The sequence below is a fragment of the Phyllostomus hastatus genome, unplaced genomic scaffold (genome assembly GCF_019186645.2).
Source record: "Phyllostomus hastatus isolate PE091 unplaced genomic scaffold, TTU_PhHast_1.1 phas_scaffold_78, whole genome shotgun sequence".
Lineage (NCBI taxonomy): Eukaryota > Metazoa > Chordata > Mammalia > Chiroptera > Phyllostomidae > Phyllostomus > Phyllostomus hastatus.
Window position 1 is genome coordinate 30,499,941 of NW_025334041.1, and position 25,812 is coordinate 30,525,752.

General features: G+C 39.7%; 1 pseudogene; it reads right to left on the reverse strand.

Annotated features, from left to right (window-relative positions):
* Positions 1–401: 401 nt before the first annotated feature.
* On the reverse strand, positions 402–19,725 carry LOC123811200 (annotated as a pseudogene).
* Positions 19,726–25,812: the final 6,087 nt, after the last annotated feature.

Sequence of the window (25,812 nt, forward strand, 5' to 3'; positions counted from 1 at the left end):
GGGAGGAAAGGCATCCCAAGAGAGTTCCAGACCAAAGTGGACCCTTCAGCAAGAACGATAGCCAGTCAGGAGGGGTGAGTGAAGGGCAGGGGCCAAGGCTCTCTGGATTATTGCACTGGGATACCTGGGGGGTTATTTTGTGGGTTTGGTAGAAACAGACTGATGTTCTTTTGGCCTTTTCCTGGCATCACTGTTGCTGGCAGGTGGACAGAAGTGAGTTGCCAGTCATTGCTCCGTGGTTGCCATCACAGATCTTCAGCAGAATCTTCCCGTAATCCCACAAGGTGTCTCTTCTGAGGTACAGCAACTTGCTGTACAGCCGCTAATTCTCCATTCAGATGCCTCACCCCTGCATGGCAGGGGCAACATCCCTGGACCCTTGCAAGCTGCCGTAATGAGAGTCAGGTCCATGCCTTTGTTCCTGCTCCCCTCATGGCCTTGTTGAGCCTTTCAGCAAAGAAGGTGTGGTCCTCCTGAGACATTTCACACCAGCTGGCATGGCCTGCCGCAGGTCCCTGGACATCTCCAGGCAGATGCTCTTCTCAATGTCTTGATCTGCCATTCCCTGATACTCGTTGAAAGCTTCCACCAGGTGGGCCCGACTCCAGGAGCACAGCACTGCACTGAACTTTGACTTATCTGTTTCCAGGCGGTTCTCCCCAGCTGTGTACAGCTCCTAGCATCTCTGGAGCAAGCGACATGTCCATATGTGTGCTTCCATCCCGTTTCCCCAAGAGAGAGAGAGCTGAGGAGCCACTGGAAGTGCCAGGCCATGTTGCTTCGAACCACCTCCTCCAGGGACTGTTTGGATTCTGTTTGGACTCTGTTAGGTGGGCCCTGCCCAGTTTCTGGATGTGCCTGTGGCTGTGGGAGGCGAGGGTCTCCATCAGGCAGGTTTGATCAGTGTCAGCCCGCTTGAGGGCTTCCTTTAGCTTATAAACTTCAAGTGGACTGGGGTCTTCATCATAGCCAAGGTGGTCTTCTCAAAGTTTCCTGATGGTTCAGATTCCAGATCTCTAATCGAATCGTTCCCGGAACCTGTCTCCAAGGACAGGAGGATCTGCTGCCACTGCTCATTGGAGCCACCCCGCAGGCTTTTGCCGACGGCCTCTCCTCGCTCTCAAAGCCTTCATACATGGCTTTTCAAAGGACCCTGGTGTCTCGCAAAAGACAGAAGCCAGAAGCATCTGTGATGATGTTTCACTTCCCAAGCTGGGCTGGGGGCATGGCAGGGGACATCCTTGGACCCTTGCTATCCTGGGTAGGTTGGCACTGGCTGCTGCGGCTGCCACCTAGGAGGTGGCATTGGTAGACAACTCCCTGGGGGCTGCTGTCCAGGAGGCGGCATGGGCTGGCCTGGCACAGGGGCCCCTGGGTGTGGCAGGTAAGAAGGCATCCCAGATGGTGGGTTTCCTCCAGGGGCAGGTGCATTCCCTACAGAGGAACTGACTGCTGGATGGAAGGGGGTTACCCATAACCCCCAGGGGGGACAGAAGGGTAACCGCCCTCGGGGCCCCAGGGGAGAGGTTTGGCACGTTGGCTCCTCAGAAGGTCCCCTGACATGTTGGCTGCCATTCCAGAGAAGTAGTCCTCATTGAGCTACGCTGCGTAATTGACCATGTTATCCAGCCCAACAGGGATCGTGTTGGGTGAGGAGTAGCACCAAAACCTGTTGCAACTGAGGAGTAGCCACCTGCAGGCAGCAGGGTAGCCTGAGTACCTCAAGGTCAGACCTAGACACTGGCCACCTGAGTGAGGAGCCTCGAGGGACAAAAGAGGAAGCAGCGGCTCTTTCTCCGGGTATCCGGGGCGCGGTGCCTTGGGAGGGTCAGGAGCTCTGCCCTGCAATAAGTCTTAGATTTTAAGGTTAGTCTTTTATTTACACACAAAAGTCTCTATAGGGCAAGTTGGAAAGAAAAAGTGCACAATGAATTTTGAACTCAAACTTTTTGAATGGTTAAGGACACTTGAACTTCCAAACATAATTGAGACCAAGAGTCTGAAAATGCCAAACAAGAGAAAATAGGGGATTCTAAATGGTGCCTGATAAACACTCATTCAATACCCCAAATACTTATACAGGGGATGAGATGAATGATTTGATTGGGCAGCAGTTATTGTTAGGGGAAAATAAAGTGGAAGAAACTGAAATATTTAGGTACCTATCAAGAAGTGATGAAAGCCAGCTGTGGGAAACGATTCTGTAAGGGAGAGTTCCTGTATTACAAAGGAAATAGCTGTACATTGTCAAGATGGGAATTCGATGAGATGGAAAGCAAGGAAACCCACCACATTAAGATGCCAGATCCACAAAAGCCTTACTCAACATTTTCTTCTTACTGTGCCAAGGTGGGAAATTTTGCTTCATCACTCTTCTAATTGAACATGAAACTCCTATGACTATCTTAATATTGTATTTTAGAATAGCTCCTGGGACCGTAGGAGTGTATTATGGCATGTCTATCACTCCACAGGCTGTATGTATTAGCTGGGATGGGGGTACGGGATGTCTATGGCAATTTTCAGAAGATAATACTTCAGTGCTAAAAGTTAAATGTCTAGACTCCTACACATATGTGACAACAAATAAATAACTCTGAACTATTCTTAGCATATTCAGGGGTGAGCAAATGTAGGTTTACAGTTGTGAGTACGTGAAACCAAGTTTATTCTTGTATTGTTATTCATTAGTTATTGTATTATTTGTGTTACAACTGTGAACCAACTGTGCCCACCCCTGTATTTAAATATTGAAGAGTATCTTACACATTGTCAGACAGATCTGTTGGCATCACCTTTCTTCTAATAAATACAATGATGGTGATAGTTGATGACAGCCACTGGCTGTTACTAACCCAAATTTTCTGTTAAAAAATATTTTGAGGTTTCACTATAAGTAGTTCATTAAAATATTTCACTGTAAAATGTGTGACAACTAGAATATGAAACTAACAATATACATAACCACAGTTGAAGTTTGTGCCCCTTGAAATTTCACATATTTTGAAGCAGCACTGTAGCTAGAAAGCCAATGATAAACTAGGGGTAGCTCATTTCAGATATTCATTAACAACATTATGACAGTAAATGCCATGTGTCAACTTGTTTGGACTACACAGTGCCTGGATAACAGGTTAAACATTATTTCTGAGTATGTCTGCGAAGGTGTTTCTGGGTAAGATTAACATTTGAATCAGTAGACTGAGTAAAACAGATTGTCCTCCCCTGTGTGGGTGGGCCTGGTCCAAACCATTGAAGATCTGAATAGAATAAAAATCTGAGTAAGAAAGAACTCTCTCTCCCTGCCTGACTATCCTTGAGCTGAAACTTGGGTCTTTCACTGTCTTTGATTCAGACTTGGAATGCAACTTACACCACTGGCTTTCTGGTTCTCAGACTGGAACTATACCATGGGCTCTCCTGGGTCTAGACTCCTTAGCCTCCATAGCTGTGTGAGCCAATTCCTTATAATAAAAATATTTGGAGGTAGATAGATGATAGGTAGATAGGTAGATAGATAGGAATATATATATTCCAGTTGGTTCTGTTTCTCTGGAGAACCCTGACTAATACAAACATAAAATACTTTGGGGTCTTGAAATCAGACTAGACATCACGAAGGAACAGACAGTCTTGCAAGATTTCCAGGACTTCCTGTGTTCAGTTAAGGCAGCAGTGCCACGAGATGAGCCTTTCTTGTTTATTTTTGTACTTCCACTTCCTGTCAAGTGCTGTTAACCAGCAAATTCAGAGGTGCATGAACATTTAAATAACCTTGAAGTGTGCATAATTACGTGTTTAATACCCTTCCCCCAACAAATGCAATTTCTTTGGACATTTTTGTGATTTTCATTGTAGTCAAGCAGCAGGCAGAGTTTTTACTTAAATTCACAGGTGATCACCATTGCCTCTTCATTTCCCTAAGGACATAGGTAAAGGTACCGTTCTTTCTTGGAGAATAGCTGTAATGACAAAAACAGTAACACCACCTATGAGTGCCTAATGAGCTTATACCAGTGTTTCGCAAATGCTGGCCTCCACACCAGCAGCAACAGCATCACGTGTGAATTTACTAGAAATATAATGTAAAATCTCAAGCTCCACTCCAGACCTTCTGAATCAAAAAACTCACTAAAGTTTGATAACCACCAGCTTACATAATCACTTCATAAGCATTATCTCATTAAATCCTCAAAACCTGAGTGTGATGCTATTATCCCCATTTTACAGAGGAAGAAAATAAGGCTCAGAAAAGCTAAAATAGCTTCCAATGATCATGCCAGTAAAAGGCAGAGCTGAGGCTCAAACTAAGTCCTTGGGTCCCAAACTCAATACTCTTTCCACACCATTGTAGTTTCCTCCTCAAATAACTCAAGTATATTCCTAACATTCACCACACTGCCACATAAGACTTGGAATACTTTATATCACGCCTCCACATAATAGACATGCCCAATCTGATAGGGAAGCAACATTAAGTGGCCCTCTCAGGAAGCACCCGTGTTTCCCCCCACTTCTGCATGACAGTGAGGCACACAGGGAACTAGAACCTCCAAATGCATGGCTCCTTTGAAAGTAACGGTTCATTCTGTCCAACCCTGCTGCCTGCTCTCCCATCAGGAGATTGTCACGTTGTTCTTTCTGCTCAATCATGACGCAGTATAGTTTTATAATGACAGAAGAATGTAAACAACCCCGATGTCCATCAGAGGGATGGTTAATTAAATTTTGCAGTGGTTATAAAGCATAAGGCAACTCTATATCGTCATAAGGAAAGGTCTTATCAGAGGGAAAAGTAAGGTACAGACCATGTACAATACATAGCATGCTATCATTTGTGTGGTGAAAAAAAGAATAATTCACACACATATGTTTGTAAATTCACAGAATTTGTATGGGATAAGTAACAACTAGCAAGCAGTGGTTTTGTCCAGCAAGAGGAGTTGGGGGAGAGGGAAGATGGGAAGGGAATCTACGAACAAGGAAGATAAACAGGAAGACTTACTTTTCATTATTTGAATTTTTAAAACCATGATTAAATATATCTTGTTTAAATATATCTTTATCATATATATATATATGTTTATTTATACTTATTATATATTGAAAAGGACAATTATGAACTCCTAAACATCCCATCTATCCTCAATAGTCAATTATGTTTTCATTCCCAGGAGGCATCTTATAATTTAAACCTAAACTACCTCTCTATGGAAATTCCCAAATCTTATCTCATTGTGTAAAGCTAAAATTATTTTTAAACTTGAAGTGTGGTGTCCTAATTCTAGTATAACAGGAGTGCTTTCTCTTCATCCTTCAAGTTAAACTCCCAAACCCCAAATCCTCCAGCAGGCCCAGGTCACGTCTCTGCACCTGGTGCTCTCCATCTTGATACTTTTCTGATACAGACAAATGGCTTTCCACTCAGTTCCTCGCTTCTCAGATCCCAACCTGCCTCACACTCTTTAAATGAGCCAATGCCCAGTAGATAATGAATGTTAAATAAAAGTGCCTTTATAGCCACATGCCTTCTCCCTGTGACAGAACAACTCCCAACTCCTCCACCCTCTACAAAAAATAAAAAATGATGAGCAAGGGGGAAAAAAAGTCTTGATAATTACTCATAAGAGACAATTATAATTATGCAAATTAGGATGAGCAATGGTGAGTTCATTTAGGAGGAATGTTAAAAATATTTTAAATAAGGGAGGCAGAGTGGCTATTATATACTGAAAAGTAAGTGTGTAATTTCTGGAATAGGTAAAATTTTGAGTGATTCATAAATGAAGATTAGAAGAGTGTAGGAAGCAGGACGTGGCCTAAGTGAAAATGTACGTACATGGGTTGGTACTATTGGGAAATACCCATAACGCAGTACAACATGACTCAGGGGAAAAAAGAAAGAAAAAGGCCAGGGGGGAAAAAAAGGCCAGGGGGGCTGGGTGGAGGGGAATAAAGGGTGGGGGGAAATGGGGAACATCTGTAACAGTGTCAACAATAAAAAAAGTTTTAAAAATTATGTTCACACACACACAAGAGAAAAAATACAATGGTATTTGCTGTATTGGATTGACTCAAACAGCCATATTTTGAGATGACTCGCCACGCTAAAAGAAAATGTGGAGTTATTAAATATAATTGCTGATTTGTATGACCAGTGATTTAAATCACCTAAAGTAAATAGGTAGTGGAGAGATCACAAAGGAACTCACAGTTTGTGAGCATTTAACAAGGGTATCAAACTCATCTTCACCAGGGCCACATCAGCCACGCAGTTGTTTTTAAAGGGCTGAATGTAATTTTAGGACTGTATAAATGTAACTACTCCTTAACTGTTAAGCAAGAGCTTGGTGTTGCTGCCAGGTAAAAACAAGGAGCCAGGCCAGATAAAACAACGTGGAAAGCTGGACTCGGCTCATGGGCCTTGTGTTTGCGACCTGTGACATGGAAGATGAGGACTCTGAAATTATACTCACTCAGCCCCGCCTCCCAGTGTATAGCCCAGGGTCTTATCCAGGTTGACTGATTTTCGTATGCTGAATATGTATTATCTGTGCAAATCTTTTAGGATAGGGGAGTGGGAGGAAGAGAATAGAGCTGATTTTTTGCTTCCCCATAATTTTTCCCCAGTTCACCCTTAAGCCCACCTCAGCTAATCAAAAATATGATTATGTTTTCTTCTGTCCCATAACTTGGTGATTATGAGGAAAACACCAGTAGGAAGATGCTCTGTAGAGACACTAAGGTTCTGGGAACAAACGAGATTTTTAGTGTAAATTTTGGTTTTTAGCATAACTTTGTTAAGTAACTTCGATTACCATCTTTTTGATTCTCACTTTTCTAATAGATGGGATTAATAATTATTAATAAAAAATAACTCTAGGGTGTGGAATGTTACACATTCATTGGCAATCCAGTGCCATGAGAAAGCACTGTACATCACTTTATGTGTTCACTCTTTTCCTGGTAATTCAGTGCTCTCTCAGTCTCTGTTTCCACAAATCAAGATTGATTTCTACCAGCTTAATATGATCCTTCTCTGGCAATTGAGATTTTTTTATTATCTATGCAGGTGATAGTCATGTATGTGAAATGTTCACCATAAATTAATAAGCACTTTATATAATGTATCCTATAAAGTTGTCCAAAAACAAAAATGCCAATTCCTCAATAAAAACAAAACAAACAAAAACACCATTTGATGTTGAAAAAGAACTCAAATGCACATAATAAAGGGGTATTTGGTACCTACTGTGTTTTAGGCACTGTGATAAGCACTTGGATGGCAGTGATGAGTAAGATGAGGTCCCTGCTCTAAGATACTCTCAGGCTAGTGGGCAGAGATGGAAAAGTAACATGTAACTTCAATATAATAATTGCTTTAATAGAGAACACAAATAGAAAATTGTAGGACAGAGGGCTATTAATGCTGCCTGAAGCCATTGGCTAAAGCTCCCTATTTCATCTTGAAGACACAGACAGAGCTTGGGAAGCATCTTTGGCACAGGGGAAAAGGTGGACATGGCTTTAGAAGAGCTGGAGGTCTGCTGGGAGAGACAGACCAGCAGAAAAATAGCATAAGACAACAAGACAAGGACTTTAAGTGGACATATGCACAAAATGCTATGGGAACACCAAAGGCAGAACAATTAATTTTGTAGAAGTTGTGGGAATACAGTAAGGACTGTGGTCAGTGAAGACTTGTACATTAGAACTCCATATAAAAGGAGAAATCAAGATTTGCCAGGCAGAGAAGAGAAGAAAAGGGAATATACCAGGAAAAAGGAGCACCTAGATCCTACTCTCAAGGCACAGATAGGGAGCAATCTGGTGTGCATAAAGGCACAGGGGAGTGGGAGACCAGCAAGTAATTAGAAAACTAGACTTGGATGTATTCTGAAGGGGATCGCATGCCATCCTAAGGAGTGTGGACTGGAGCATATCTTGTAGGCAGCTGGAAATTGAAGAAAGTCCTTACTCCTGTAGTCACTCTTGTGACTACAAGTAGAAATATGACTGAAGAAAAGACTGGATACAACCTTCCAAGTGTGAGGTGATGAGCTATGATCTAGACTGAAGCAATGGAATGAAGAATGAAGGCGCAGAAGAAAGGTTTCTCAGGAGGCAGAACTGAGAAGTTAGGAAATAAGAAAGAGGGTCATGATTCGCTCTTGGATGCTGGAAGGATAATGAGGTCCTGATTGAGCTGGGAGAATGAGAAGAGGAATTTGTGTGAACAAGCCACAGAAAGAGGGTGCCATGTCAATTCTTCAGGTGTGTTGAGTTTTGCGATGCCCCAAGGAGAATACCTATGAGCAGATGGACATGCAGCTCTGTCGCTGGAGGAGCAGTCAGGCCAATGTGAAATTGCCTAGGAGTGGAGAAAAAGTGAGAGGGAAGAGGAGAGAAGGATGTCAAAGAAACCTAGGGAACCCCAACCTCAAAGGAATGGGCATAGGAACAGAAAATGAGGGAAGAGGCAGGATACTTAGAAGTATATACGAGGTGGGGTGGGATCAGGGGAGGGAAGTGAGGATGGCCAGGGTGTGGGGGGAGTCGGGGGTGATGCAGACAACTGTACTTGAACAACAATAAAATCTTTTTTTAAAAAAGAAGTATGTACAAGGGGGACCAAGAGAAGCAAGTGAAACTGAACTCAGTAGGGAAGATGCTCTCCTGCTGGGGGGACCAATTGTTAGTGGCAAATGGAGAAGACAGGCAAGTAGGAGAACTGAGCAGTGTCCATTGATTGGTGACTGGGTGTTCTTACCTGCCTTGGTGAGGGCAACAAGGTGGGGACAGAAATGAGGTGGCAGTGGATTACAAAGGGAATCGGAGCTAATGAACAGAATAACCCTTGTAGACTTCTTTCTTAAGAACTTAGTGATGAAGAAAAGGTGAGATGCAAGGCATTAGCCCAGAAAAAAAGGAAGTCAAGCTACAGAAGGAGTGGTCGTTTTTGTCGCTGTGTATTATTTCTTTGACATCTGGTGGAGTCTTGAACACATGCGTACCCAGAAGAGAAGGATGGGTGAAAAATGGACACATCAGGGGAGACACTGAGGAGGACAGATCTTTGGGGCACAGGATGAAGCCTGAGTCTTAGAAAGGGATAGAAATTTTTCTCCTGGGACAAAAGGGAAGAAGGAACAAATAAGTTGAAAGCTAGAGGAGTCTGAGGGTAGTAAGGAAAGCGAACTCGGTAAGTTTCTGCCTGACAAACTCTTTTTCCTTGACAAAGCATTTGGCTAGGAAATCTCTGAAAGTGTAGTGAGATTGAGTCTGCTGAGAGAGAATGCTGCTGATAAATACCAGTGTCTTGTTTACTCTTTTAAAAACATTGCTTCACTTTCTCTAGTGAGATCATTAAAGTCTTATCTCAAGAAACATGGTTAAATATGACTGTAGAAAATTCAGACTATGAACTTGCAGATACAGAACAGGCCACTTTATAGCAGGACTAATATCAGGCTTACATAGCTTTGCCCGGGGCTCCACAGATGCTTTTGATAACTCCTCCTTGAAGCAACATTGGAGTAAATTCTGGATTGGGGGTCATTCTGTAGGATTTAGAACTTATTTGAAGTAAAATATTCTGGTACTTCATATTCTTTAAAAAAAGTCAAAGAAACAACAACAACAAAAAAAAGCTGGGGCTCTCCTTAGAGTGGGAAATATGTTAATGCTAGGAGAGAATCCACATGTCTCTCCAGCCTTTTCAGAAACTCAGACCACTGATTATCAAGTCTGGCATGCACTGCATGGTTGCCCCGAACAAATAGGCCAGGGACACAGTCATAAAAGAGAGACATCAGATTAGACAAACTATGGCTTAGAAAGAATTAATATTGCCATGTGGTATGCTAACCATCAGCTCATAGACCCTCTGCTCTGGTGGCACTAGTCTCCAGAGGCTACTTAATCTCATTGAGACAAGACAGCCAGCCTAATTGATACAGAAAATGAAAGCCCTTTGATGTCATATCACACAGACTAAGAGGAGGATCCAGCAGACAGCATGGCAGTCTTCCAAAGGAGAATTAACACTGCAGGAGGAAAGTAGGAAAGTAGTAACGTTTTACTTTGGAGTTCCATGAACTTGGTATACTTAAATAAGGATTGAAGAGTAATAAATTCATCCCAATGAATGAATGGAGTTTGTTTGCTCTTAGTGATAAGGCACAAACAGTATTGTCGTTATGAAATCTTTCAAATTGTCAGGCAAGCATTACAGCAGTGTAATAAATGTAAGCATAATAAATGTAAGAATAACTGCCTTTCAGTGTGTAACTGTAAAGGACAGGTGTTCGTCAATGTCAACCTTTCCTGCTACAAGAGACTACCCCTACTAAAGAATTTTCTTGGAAGAAATTTATTGTGTTGTGATTTAAATAGCATTTACTATGCTTTTTAAGTAAGGTAGCTATTCATACAAGAAATTGGCTTTGCAATAGTCAGAATATCTACAAATATACTAGTGGGATTATAAATCAGACCATTATTCAAATGTCAGAAAATATAAAAATATGTTTTCTTTATTGTAATGCCAAAGCACACATTTCAATAATTCTATGTTATATTTTTTACATATGTAATATAATGGTGGTTTCAAAAACAAATCAAGGCTATGATTATGTAAGTAGGATTACATAAATTATGGTATTAATTCGAACAAATAGGAATAATACCTTGTCTTCATTTTTGATACAGAGAATTGCTTCGAAAAATAACATGTTCTTAGTTTAGTGTTTTTACCCATTGGATCTCATTCTTAATGTATGTAAAAAGCCTAAGGTATCTGATATTTGGGGAAGTATATCCTCCCACTATTTGGTATTTTTAAAACTAGGACACTATAAAGAAAAACAACAAAAAGGAATTGAAGCAGAATATTAAATAACATCTTTTTCTTATGGGAAACTGTACCCATAATGATGAACAACCAAATCAACAAGAAATTAACATTAATTTGAATGAATCTAGAAAAATGTAATTATCTGATTATATATCGTATATCTTCAAACTAAATTATACTGCTTTTGGAAATTTTTCCCCAGTAACCTACAAGCCCAGACTTTAAATTTGTGGACTATTCAACTGTCAACTTCTATTTTCCTCCTCATGTAAAATCAACACCAGTTCTCTGTTCCACTGTCTTACAGACATCACAGGTGCTGTTTACTAACCTCCTGTGAGACCCACTTCCACCTCTCTAGATGGATACAACACCTGGCTTCTAATTTTCTTCCACAACCTCATCACTTCTGACAATTTCGAAATTTGTGCTAGGGACCCATCAGTTACCTCAACTGTAGAGTCCTGTGATCTTGTTACTGCAGCCCTCCAACTCCACCCTGCTTGAGCCACATACCAGCAAGATTGCTCCCTGAATTTAAGCATCACAGGCAATCAGAGTGTGTTTTTATTACACAACCCCAATGTCTACCCACCCCTCCCCTTCCCATGCCCTTCCCGGCTTTGCTAACCACGTTCAATAAACACTAAATCCTTCATAGTTTAATCTATTCATGAACTTTTCTCAGCCATTATTGCCCTCTCCAACACCGAGGCTCCCATCACATTCTTGCAATCCACCAGTGGACAAAGCCACAACATACACATTGCCCAGTTTTTCTGGAGAAGACCTGATAGTGCTCGGGCTCACACAAACACACTCAGGCTCACCTCTACTGTGCTGGGAATGCCACCAACATTTATTGCTGGGAATATTGTCCCCAACAGTTCTACACACATAATTCCCACCTGTGTGCCTCAAACCGCTTGAATATTTCCTGTATCATTCACAGCAAGACCTCCTGAAGCAATTGAATATAACTAGTCTCGTAATTGCTCCACTTAATTTTCCTCAATTTCCGTCAGCTTCAAAGGCACTTTTACAACCATTTATGACTTTCAATTCTTTATTTTTAATTTTGAGATCTCTCCAGAGTTTACAATACCATATTAAGAACTTCTTATAATACGCCCCCATGCTTAGTGCCGAGCTGGCAGGCACTTAATAGGTATTTATTGAATGAATGAGTAAATGAATGAATCAACATGTGGATGTCCTACTTCCAGTTCAGCCCTCAATAAATAATGTTCCTGGAGAAGAAAGGACAGGACCCTCAAAAAGGGGGACTGCTTTCTGCTCCTTCCACTCCAGCTGTTGAAACTACCTTCAACTCTAGTGTTTGGGTGTTTTATTGATGTTTCGGCAAAGGCTTTAACTATTTATTTATTTTTGGTGGTAATTGGAACATGGATAATTGGGCTCCCATATAGTTACTCAAAATGAAATAAAATAACTTGATTGCACACACAATGTTTTAAAGGACAATAGTTAAACATATAAAAATACAGTATACATAAAGTACCATACTTATGAAATCAAAGGGACATGACATCCCCCCAAACCATCCTGATCATGACCATTCTTTTCACTACACTCAAGTTCTTATAGCCTAATGACTACTGTGCTTTTTTGTGTTCTTCAAATGCATAGGATCTTCACGATAGTGTAGAAAAGAGTCACCCACCATGTCATTCTGTATGCTTTCCCACATGCTGTTTCTATTATGTGTACTATTTTAAATTTCTTACAACCTTGTTTAAAATGTGTTTATAAATTGTAAATTCTGTTTTCCTGTTTTCTTCATCTATGATTTTTTCCCCTCTAATCGGGATGGATTCCAGAAAACTCAGAAACAGTATCTAATAAGATCTGAGCAAAGGAAAGAGAGGAATGGCAAATAAACATTTTCCAGTGTCGGGTTAGGAGGATATTTGATCTTTCAATGCGTTCAACAAATGGGTTTAATAATGCACATTTCGGTATAAAACAGTTCAGAACAGAAATATTTGCTACTCAGCCCATTTACCCTGGGAATTACACAATATGGACCATTTTCAATAACTCTTTTCATTATAATGATTTCCTCCTGCTCAAGCAAAAGAGATGTAGAAACCATTTTGGTCTAGAAATGTAATATGTCAAGATACAGATGTATTAAAGAAAAATTAAAATACAATAAGTTTAATCACTTTGGTTCAATGTTATATTGTCTTTTTGAAGTACTTTAGCCTTCTTAATTCTTTCCAACCAAAATATAAAATTGCCTTTTATTCAGAATTCATAAAAGCAGACAATCTGGAAAAGCATATTTTTTTAAAGGCATGGTAAAGTACTGGTAGACAAAAAAAAAGATAAAGTTATATTTTTAGGAGACCAGTTGGTTTCTCCAAATTTTTTAACTTAAAGATCTTGAAGTGCTTTTTGGTTTTTTTCCATAAAATATGCAATTTTTATTTGTCAACTACAACTCAGGAAAACTATTCCACTATCTTGACTGGAACTCATAAAAATAACATTATTTTTAATTTAATTTTGACTTATTTAATTTTATATTTTAATGTCAATCATTAGATCGTATAAATAGTAACTTTTACTTATTAAGACCATTCAATCGTGTAAAATCTTTTCAAACATTCTGAGTGAATGGAAGTAGAATGTTATCCATTTAATAATTACTCATTCATTTACTTAGCAAACTTGTAGTGAATGTGTATGATGTGTATGGTACAACAGTTAAGAACTAGTTCCCTGAGGAGTTTTACAAGTAATAGAATTAAGATATATTTCCATATCACTATAACTTATAGTAATAATTGCTACAGAAGAGATGCTATAAAAATTCATAGGACTATAGAGATTTGTGGTAGTTTTTTTGAACCAGTGCAACAGTTTAGTGCTTAGAATTTTATGTTTTACAAAGCTGCCCAAATGACAATCACATAAAGCACTGCCCTTATTCATGTTTTATTTTTTAGTCTTTGTGTACTCAGAATTTTTTTACCACATTTACCTAATTATTTATTTTTTTAATCCTCACCCAAGGATATGTTTATTATTTTAGGGAGTCAGGAAGGGAGAAAGGTGGGAGAGAGAGGAACAGAGAAATATCTATATGAAAGAAACATTGATTAGTTGCCTCCCATCATGCCCTGACTGGGGATCAAATCCTCAACCTAAGTGTATGTCTTGACCAGCGATCGAACCTGCAGCCTTGCTGGTGTATGGGACGATGTTCCAGCCAACCAGGGCACATTTATCTTATTCTTAGAAAACAAAAATTCAGGGAATGTTTCTTTACTGACCACATATTGTAAAGCACTAAGGTGAACCCTAGTTGTGTGCACTAAAAACGAATACCGCAGGAATGGTCCTTTCACTCAAGGAGTTCCTACTCTAGGAACTACTCTCCTACTCATAGGAGAAAGGTAAAAAATGTTTCCAGTGAACATATCTTCCATTCCTTCCTATCATACTGGAACTGAACTGTAATAGGCACCAAAGAACCACGTTATTTCATTGATGCCTCCTAGGAGCAACAAGCCAGTGCAATAGGTTATGGGCAATTGGGGGGTTAGCTCACAATTGTTGACAAGACAAGACAGTGTTTTCTAAAGCACTGGATGCTGCTGATACAACTTACAGAAGGGATAAGCGTACTGAGATGGCATTTCTGATCAACTCGAGGAGCGGACGATCTTTGATGAAGGGCCTCTGAGCTCTAAAGCTGAGACCGCTTGAAGGAACAAAATTCTGCCCAGGATGTGAGAGTTCTGAAAGATTTGCTTCAGGGGACTCTTCCTGGTGACATGACAGGTCCTTTTCCTCCAGAAATCTTACTCTGTGAATGACAGCAGGAGGAAAAGCAGAAGAATACAGAAGAGGACAGAGAGAGAGCTAACGTAGAACAGACTAGTGTATGAGAGAGGAAACAAAGAAGAAAGTAAGGAAAGGCAGAATTTATGAGAAGGAGAAAAGGAAGTAAGTGGGGTAGGAGGAGAAAAGAAGAAGACTTAGCATATAACACGAGCAACCAGGGCTCCAAGGGTGTGGCGGTTATACCAATTGGACACAGTATTGTGCAGTAAATCCTGGGCCAGGTGCCCAGGAGCGAGGACAGTAAAACTCTAAGAAGTGACAGCTGTTTTATCAGGAGGAATATTAATAATAATCACAGCTAACATGTACTTTCTATGTGCCAATCCTGTGCTTTATATGGATTAACCTGTTAAATCTTCAGGACAACCTAGAGGCAGAGCGTCTCAGCCCAGACAGAGAAACTAAAACTCACAGAAGTTAAGTAATTTGCCCAAGAACACAAGCTAACATGTGGCAGGGCCTGGATTTTAACCAACGCGATCTGGCTCCAGAGCCCCTCCTCTCAAGCACTACGCCACCCCTCCCTGCCTGTCACCAGACACGCAAGAACCTTGAGAAATAAGATGGTAGGAAAGAAATGTGATGGACTAAAACATGAATCTGGCCACCTCTCACTTCCAAACTGCTTCCCACTCTTTCTGTGATGAGAGACAAAGATTTTAAACAAAATTCACATCTGTTTTATACACATTCAAGTATAAGAGATAATTTCAATTAATTGAATATACTGATTTACAGTCTTAGTCATTTTAGATACTTTATGGTATCTAAATCTTAGCTACCATAAAGTACCACAATGGACCATAAAGTACCATTTAGATACCATTTAGATATTTTATGGTGTGTAAATCAGGCTATGCTTGAGTAATACTTCGTGAACAATCTCAGCTGAAGTCCCCAAGCAGAACATTGGTTGGATGTAAAATACCTAAATTCAGAAGGATTGCACAAAGGTGCATATGTTACACATGGCTATTCTTAGTTAACAAACTGTCACCTAGCCAAAGACTGGTAAGCCTGGGAGGTGTTAGGCGCGGAGCTCAGTTATTCCTTCACTCCATAAACACTTATTCAGTGCCCAGATGTGCTAAGCGATTATTTTAGTGATACAAGAGAATATAAATCAAAGGTTCTGGTCTTCCATAAATTGCATTTGGGCGGTGGGATGGAAACTGACATTAAACAAATAAACAGGTAACCCTATAATGTGTCAGATGGTGATGAGTGCTAAGAGAGAAAAATAAAGAAGTAAGATGGACAGAGACTGGAGTGGATGCATTGTGTACATCAGGGGTGTCAAACTCATTTTCGGGGAGTGGGGGACGGTTGGGGAGGCCATATCAGCCTCGCGGTTGCCTTCAAAGGGACTGTATAAATGTAACTACTCCTTAACTAGGGGCACGGAGCTCGGCACTGCCACTAGGTAGAAACAAGGTGCTGGGCCAGATAAAACAAGGTGGAGGGCCAGATTCGGCCTACAGGCCTTGTGCTTGCCCCCTGTGGTGTAGGGTGACTAGAGAACAGCCCTCTGAAGACTTGAGTGGGATCCGAAGGAAGTGAGGAAGAGGGCCTTGCAGATGAGTGGGCGAGAAGCACTTCAGCTGGATGGAACAGCAAGTGCAAAGACTCGGAGGTGTGAACGTACTTGGTCGGTTTGAGGAACAGCAAGGAGGCCAGTGTGGATGTAGCAGAGGAAGCAGGGAGAGTGGCAAGGAGCATCCGTGGTCAAGTAGGGCAAGATTAGGTAAGGCCTTGCAAACCATGCAAGTATTTTTGGATTTTACTCTGTAGGAAAGGGGTGACATTGGAGAGTCTTGACTCCAGAAAGCTGTAATACGATCTAACTTCAATTTTAAAAGTATCACTTTGCTGAGTGGAGAAGGCAGAAGAGCAACGATAGACTCAGGGAGATAAAGTAAAAGGCTATTGCAGCAGAGCAGCTAACAGGTGAAGGTGGCTCCACTAGAGGGGGAGGTGTGACTGTTGGGCTGGCAGGATTTGTCGATGGAGTGCACACAGGGTGTGAAAAAGAGACACGGGTCAAACTTGGTTGCTAGATTTTGGACTAAAGCACCAGAAGAATGTGGGTGTGTGTGTGTGTGTGTGTGTGTGTGTGTGTTTGTTTTTACTAAGATGGAGAAACATGTGGGAGAAGCAGGTTTGAAAGAAAATCAAGAATTCAGTTTTGTATGTGTTAAAATTGAGATGCCTATTAGACATCTATGCAGAAATACCATGTAGATATATATATATATGGAATTCAAACAGGATATGCAGAGGAGGATATACATTTTCTGAGTATCGTGTGCAAATAATATTTAAAGCCTTGGTATTCGATGAGGTTACTCAGAATGCAAAAGTAATGAGAGGGGAAATCAGGTCTAAGGCTGGCTGTTCCTCAGAAGAGTTACGGTGTTTGTGTTGAAACCCAAATCCCCAGTGTAATGGTATTTGGAGACAGAAGCCTTGGGGAGGTAATTAGATCATGAAGGCGGAGTCCTCATGGAGAGGTTAGTGCCCTTACAAGATTAGTGCCCTCTGCCACCTGAGGATACCACCAGGCTGTCTATAGTCCAGGAGGAGGGTCTTCACCAAGAACCTGACCATGAGGGGACCCTAATCTTGGACTTCCCAGACTCCAGAGCTGTGAGAAATGATTGCTGGTTAAGTCACCCAGTCTATGATATTTTTGTTATAGCAGCCAGAACTGACTGACATGCCCCAGGTTTGTGGTTAGGTTTCAGACAATGAATACTGCAAGGATGATGGAACTCCATTTTTACGTGTATACCAAGGAAAGGTGTGCTATCTTGTATGGGGTAAATGAGCAACAGAACAATTCAACCACTGATTGTTCAGTCTTGGAAGATACCTCTACATGTGGGGCAGGACCAAGAGAAAAAGCTGGCAATGCAAGACCAAAAAAAAAAAGCAAATGAAGAAGTAGCAGAAAACATGTGTCATGACAATTAAAAGAGATCATTTCAAGCAAAGACTGAAAACAGTGTTGGAAGTGCAGAGCTTAACTGAGATAAAAATGCAGTTGATGGCATCAGTGGTGATGTTGGAAAGAACAGTTTCATGAAAGCAGCAGAAGGAGCAAACATTTCTTGAAGGTGATGGAGGCCTGAATTGTGAAGTGAATGCTCACATCTGGAATGTCAATCACAGACGTCCCATCAGGAAGGCAAAACCCCATACATAGTTTGCAGGGCTCTGTCCAAAATGAAAATATGGGCACCTTGTTCAACAATTATTAAGATGGCAACAGCAAAACATTTTACCAAGCACAGGGCCCTTCTGTGCAACTGATGAAACTTGCCCTGCAGGTAAGAAAGAAGAAAAACAGAATGTCATTTGAAAACAGCCGTAGCTTTTGCCAGGACAATGGATCTGAATATATTTTAGGCAAAATCAAGCAGAAGGGAAAAGCTCTTCGCTCCATGTGACCATTTGGTTTGCCATCTCAAATTCAGAAGTGGAACTCCTAAACCTTCACCAAGCCATCTTCTTTTGCCACCTTTCTTTGATCTGTTGTGAACTACATTGTTGTTGCTGCTGCTGCTGTTGTTGTTTTGATACCTTGAACCCAAAACCTTGTTACAAATTTGGTCCTATACCTCAGTTTCATTGTCTACAGTATGGAGGTAATTAGAAGGTTTCAACAAATTAATATATATATATATATATATATATATATATATATATATATATATATATATATATATAAATATATAAAGTGCTTGGAGTTATCAAGGCACACACACTATATATACACACACATATATAACATATATATACACATATATAACACATATGTCAGCTCTTCTCTTTATTCTGTTTGTCTTGTTATTTATCAAATACTGTTAAATGTTTCCTTTTAATTCTTTCTTGTAGCTATTCTTTTCCTCCCCATTCCTAGACCATCTCCCGGGTCTTTTCACCACTTGCCGGAGCCTGTACACTGGCCTTTCATACTCCAGTCTCTTGGGCTTGCTGCCTCCGAAGTCCTCTTCCTTGCACACGACTCCGTTTTGTCGCTGCTCCAACAGCCACCTTCTCTGCTCAGAAATCTTAAATCAGTTTTGTGTTTTGCCTAATAATCACATTTAAACTTTCCTGCATGGATTTCATGGCTCTTTCCAACCTAGTATGAGCCCAGGTTGGTGAGATCAACTGGGCTTCAGGAGCTTTCTTGCTGAGGGAGGCCATGCTGTGCAGCCCGAAGGTGGAGACTGGGGCGGGGGGGGGGGGGTTAGAAAAACTACAACAGAGACCATTACCTGCCCTGCCTAAGGGTTCATCCATTAAGGAAACAGCATGGAATCCAGGATGGGAAGGAAACAGGTGAGCAAGATGTGGCCTGAGAGGGTGCCAGGTCACTGCTCAGATGGAGAATCACGCGATGGTTCCTATGCTTCTTACATCACATCTTTCATTCAAGCAACACCTCTTATTCACTGACTGGGTGGAAACTTAAAGGTAAAGAAATAAAAGCCACAGCACCCCACTTTGAAGGAGTCCATCATCATTTTGGGGATTTCCGCAGGAGAGAGTAGAGGACACATATCCAAAACTATGTGGTCCAAGTTTCTAATGGCTCATGGGTAGGGGTGAGAAAGCTGTAAGGAAAATGGCCAACAAGGGAGCATTTGAGTATCAAAGGATAAGAAGCTGAGGAACTGCACAAATATTCCTGGTAAGTTGAAAAACAAAACAAAAAAAAAAAAGGAAGAAGAAAAAAGAAGGCAGGGGCAGCAGGGTTTCCCCTTGAGCGTTTCTAGGGAAAGAACATGGGGCAGGAAGTACAATGTCTCCATTCCTAAGGACAAGGAAACTTCTGCTAAGCCAAGAAGACAGGTCCAGGGTAGGGAAGAGACTGATACAATGACAAACAGCCTTACACTCAGCACTTTAAGCAAGAGAAGTGGGAGGTAGCTGGTGACTGCGGAAGGGTGATCGATGGGGCAGTTCTTTTGGGAAGGCAGCAGCATAGCCTGGGGCTTTAAAGACAGATGTCAATAATTATGGGTACAGATTTAAGGGGCAGAATGGGGTGGCCCTAGGGCCACACCAAAGCAGTAGAGAAAGGAAGGACAGAGTCACTAGGAAGGAAGGGAGTGAAAGACAGTGAAGAACAGGCTAAGGAGATCGAGCAGCGGAGGGATGAGATCTGGACGGGATAGAGAGGGCTCAGGTGAGACAGCCCACCCTCCCGTCCATTCCTTATATACCCAGAAACAGCTGCGGCTTTGCCAAGGCCCAAGATCATTTCACGTGGTCTGTTTTAGGGTCGGTCCTCCTGCAGTGGTGGATATATTGTATCCAGCTAAAAAGACGGACATGCCCATCAAAGGGTTAGCTGTCCCTAAAAAAAGAAAGAATAGGAAATGTGATTTCATGAAAGGGATATTGATTGTGTATTAATATTTATTAAGTGTCTGCTAAGTGCAAAATACACAGTAGGAGCTATTTCTCATACCAACCTATTACAGCAGATAATAGTATCTTTACTGTATGGGTGAGAGAAACTGGGGATCTGAAAGTTTAAGAACCTAGTCCAAGGTCACATGGTGAGACCAGGGTTATCATCCAGGACTATCTGGTTCCAGCTGTCTAAATGTCCTTTCTCTACACATCTAGGAAGGACCTTAAAACCATGCACTTGGGCCAATGCAGCAGAAAATAGGGATATAGAGGCATCAGCCTGTACCTCTACATGCATTTTGATAACAGCTCTGGCTTAGCAGCTTTTGGGACTTCAAATATTGGTGGAGTCCCTCAGATTCACCACCTACTACTGCCTTTGACCCTCTGCTTCCCACTGCTTCCCAGAAGGCTGGCTGCCACTGGTGTTTTCAGTGCTTTACAGTCATGCCCCATCTCTCAAAGTTGTGCTTCGTATCTTTGAAGAATTTCTGTGGTCGCCCAAAATTTCTAATCTTGAGTATCCTGGTTCTATGTGTACTATTGTCATTTATTTATCCCCTTTTATTAATGAGAGTTGATTAATTTAATTCATCGTGGTTTCAGCCCAAAAGTTAAAATCTGGCTCTACTTTCCCTATTTCTAATGAAAACACTAATAAATTTTCCCAGTATTTTTCTAGAAGTCCTTATTTCTGTTGTCTTGGAAACCCAGAGGAATAAGTTAGAGAGACCCCCCAGTAATAATTCACATTTGAAATCCAGACCCTTCTCTGGGTTGCTGACATCAGAATCCCACCCTCTGGCCCCTCTCGTTTAGGGGATTTTGAAAACAGCTGTGTAACGATCGTGTCGGGCATTGAATGCTGGGCTGGACACAGGGTTTTCAAGATGCAGCAGCTCCACAAAACATCCAGTCTAATCATCTCTTCTACTGTCAAGGACCTTAAGGTCCAGGGGCTTAAGTGTGTTGCCCAAGGTCACACAGATAGTTTGTGGCCCACTTCAATTTAAATTTCAGGTCTTCTGACACACAGACCAGCAACTTCCATTATACCTGCTTATCTTGCAAAGGTAAACCTCTTAGTTGCCTTTCTCTACACTATTGTCATCACATCTGCCTCAAAGATCAGCAAACCCATTTAATAGGCATAGACACTGAAGGTCACATAGACACATTGTTCCCCGAGAACAATGAGCATTACTGAGAGAAGAACTAGGAACCAAAACATAAGGCTCCAGCTTAGAAATCAAGGATGCTGTCTTTTAGGATATACTCACGTAGATATCAAAGATTATGACAAATAAAGTGATCAATCTTCCCAGGTTGTGGTCTATATAGAATGTAATTTACCTCAGAGTTTAGCATTTGCTCTTTTTACAGAAAAATCATTTAACTGATATTTTCAGTGGTAGGGAATGGAAAAAATTATCTAAACACATTTTATTTCAGGTATGATTTGAGAATTTGTCTTTCTGACAATTTCAAAACTTCATCTGAACTCGTTTTCTTTTTGACAAAAATAGTTTAATGACTAATATCTGCAACCCAAGAGAAAATATAAATCCACGCAAAGTAGCAGGATGATCTGGGGTTTTGGTAGTTTTGTTGTTGTTGTTGTTGTTTTTCCTGTTTAAGCAAAGAGGATCATCATTTTCAACTTGTCAAATGTTGTTTTCGTTATGTCACGCTATTCCAATCTGTTGGGTGCCTGCTTGACTCAGTCACACTCATGGAGAGACAAGAACCACTGATGCATTGATTGACCACCTACTAGGGCCAGATGGCACAGCCCGGTGCTGGAGCATTGCCAAAGGGAACGAGGCATGACAGACACTCGTGGGAGCTCAGGGCAGCAGAGAGCAGAGCATCAATTTTAGGAAGGTAGAAAGCAGATGTCCTTAAGGTATTAGAGCAAAGAGGGATGTCATTCAGCTGAGGGAATTTCCCAGGTTTTAAGGAAGAGTTGGGCCTTAAAAGGATGATAGAATTTAGGGGATTGGCTGAAAGGAAAGGAACTGTAGGTAGAGAGAGATGACACGTTTCTGAAGTCCTGACATCAGGACACTGATCTGTAAACTTTGCCAGGATTATATTAAAAAAAGTATTCTACTCTATCCCCCTTAAGGAAATTGACACAAATAGTCCCAAGGAAGAAAGACTAAAAGATATAAAGCCAATTTTCCCATTGAGAAACATTTATTAGACATAAAATATTTGCCAGTTACTGTGCTACGTATTGGGTTTAAGAAGTTATGAGTAACTTTGAACAAATTTGTAGTAGAGTTTAAAAATTGGACCCTCTCTTCAGTTTGTGGTAAAATGTTTGATCCACAGAGCTATGTTATTATATACTTTTTTCTAGGCATTCAAAGAATTCTACGAAGAATTCCATTGTATATATTTTCAGGAAAAAGCCATAATGAGACAACATAAAATAGTTACATGTATGTGGACACATACATGACATAATCTCATTCTGTAAGATTTTATTGCACACTGGGATAGACACGGAACACCATGTATTCTGAGCAAGTCAGGTTGCCTGGATATGCCATACCTAGATCCTGGGAACATCTCTTGGCCCCAGGATTTCTAATGTGCTTTCTTCACTTGTACCTGCTGTCAGGCCATTCACAGGGGTTTTTCCCAGGTGCCTTTCTTTCTCCTTCCTCCTGCTCCCCAGACCCACCTTACCATCCATAATCTCTCCCCACTGTGTTGTATCTTTACTGCTCTGTCTGCATGGTCTATCTAAAACATGGAAACATGTTGTAGCTCAACTAAAAGCAACTACAGCAACACAATCGTTAGTTAGGCCATCTGTGTCATTGAGATGCAAGTATTTTTTATTTTAAAAAAGAAATGTTAGAAGTCAGTGAAAATTACAGGACGCTCTAACCAGAGAGGAAATGTAGGTATTTTCATGTGATTATCACCAACTTTTATGAGTGTATTCCCATAGTTCTTTTTCTGATTACTCAGGATTCTAATATAGTTGACGAAAGGATCTTAAGAACACATTTCAAACATGTCACAACAATATGCCAAGAACATACAGGTATACACACACACACAAAGGAAACAGAAGATATGAGTGTCTATCAACAGGGAAAGAAACAGGAAAGATGATGACAGTTATACAAATATGGACATGGTACCGACATGTCACCCAAGGATAATTATAGAGCAGTAGAACCCATGAAAATGGAATGCTCCATTAGATAATATTGTCTGTTTTTTTCTCCTTAAATTTATAAGCTACCACACCACATATGTATTTTTTTCCCTCACAGCAAATACCAACTGGTTAAATGCAATGCACTAGATCACATGCAAAAAGCAAAAATAAAAAGCTGGGTCATTTCCAAGTGGATGGGAAGTAATTTAAAGTTCATAAATTTACAATTGAAAAAGTTGGTAGTACAAATGATTTTCCCCTAGGATATCTAGCAAATTTTCAATATTATATTTCAAGGAAAAACCCAAACACCTTAAAACTGTCTGGGGGGGAGGGGAGAATGCATTAAAATGCACTGCATTTTATTACACTATTTCTGTTAAAATTATAGTCTTTTATGGTAATTACTCAAATATAACATTTACATACACATATAAATCAAGTTAAAAGTAAGTTAACTGATTTCACTTATTAAACCAAAAACTATTTTTTTATCAAATCAATAAACAAGAGAGATTTATAAATAAAAAGTATACATTTACATAGACCTCCAATTAAAATTATTGTTCAGTAGATTATAGCAAAACCTCATTTCTGAGTTTCTGGAAAATGTGTTTTGTAATTTCAAACAGCAAATATAATTCAGAGATCATTTAGAATTAGATATATTATATAATTAGTGATTTTAAATAAATTATTCATTTCTTAAACAAAGTTATAAATGATAGACCAGAATTTAAAATTTTATTTTTATTTTAGGGAAAACAAAAATTTACAGATATTTTATATGAAATATTCACACATGGAACATATTGCTTCTATGACACTAAAAAAAATTCAGTGTGAGCTCCAACATCATTTTGGAGACAAATTCATGAGTTCTAATTTTTAAAAACTTGTAAAATAATTTGCAACTTCAGACTCTATGATATGCAGTGTGAAAATATTGGTGCAAATAAATTCTTGCAAGCCATGCTTTCATTTATCGAAGATTCCTAAACAAGCGTCGGAACTTGGTTCACAGTTTATAAATTTTGTACAAATTTTGTTATGATAACCTGTTACCCACAGAGGAAGTTATCCATAAACAAAAACAATCTGGCATTTGCTAATTTTATAAAATCCATTGTAAAACTTCCTGGTCTGAAGCTTTAAGCAGCCAGATGTTAATGTGAACCATAACTAGAGAGAGTGAACAATGGTAAGTTAACCATATCAGAGAAAGCAGATGACATAAAGAGAGTTAACACTCAGTGCTAACATAAGTAATTAAATAAAGTTTCATTGTTTTTTATATTGACCAAGAAATCTATAACTTAAATTATAGAATTTCTAATCCACCTATAGTTGTTGTCAAATTCAGTAATTAAAAATGCAATGCACTGTAGAAAAGACATTTTTCTGTTACTTTTAAAGATATTTACAGCTTAATATTTTTAAAACAAATTATTTACTTAAATAAATTCTTACATTCATTTGCTGGTTGCTATGATTATCTTTTAACAATTATTTCTGAATTACATAAACATGTTGATTACCAGTAAATAATCTTGTTTTTAAAAGCACTGATAAGTGGGAACAATGATCAAAATGGAAGATTCCCATTTGTGTCTCTGGTTTAAAGTCTAGTGATTTGTTGTGATCCAATATTTTTATATAAATATAAAACTCAACAATTTTGTTTCTTAAGTCTAGAAATTATATTAGATTATAGATATCTTTACAAATACAAATTTTTGTTCAGAAATTGGATTTTATTTTAGGAGATATATTTCTAAACACAAAATGTATTTTATGAATTATCTTAAGCATAAAGAAACACAATTATTCACTTTATTATTTAAGAAAATTATTATAATGTATTGCAAAATATTTGCTAATAGAATTGCAATAGTTTTTATTTACCTAACTGGTTACTTCAGACTGTAGTATAGAATAAATTTTATAAAGGTAAAATTTTGATCTAGTGTGAAATTAGCAACATTTAATTAAAAAAGTCAAAAGATTTATAGAGGTTGTATTTCTAATTCAAAAAAAATTTGACAGGTTTTAGTTTTATCACAGAGCATTGAAATGAATAATTTTTTAAGCTTTGCTTTAAGATGTTTTAAAAGTTTCAAGTATTCTTCAGATACAGATTTTGGACAACACCGAATTCTTTCCAAAAAAAAAAGTTATTTTAATTTTTGTTTTGCTCCATGGCAGAAAGTATTGAAAACTTTTTTTCCCCTCCAAAATCTCATTTTTCACCTGAAATAACTGTATTCGGGTTTTGTCAGCAGGTAAAGTATACATTCTTACAAGGTTTCAAATTTCAGAATTCCAATAATGCATTTAAACTGAGCACCCACTGAATCACTCTCTCTTTGTGTGTGTACACACGCGTGCGCGCGCGCGTGCGCGTGTGTCTGGTATCTTGCGGTTCTGTTATTTACATAGAATTTTAGTCTTTTTTAGCTCCTCAGAAATACCT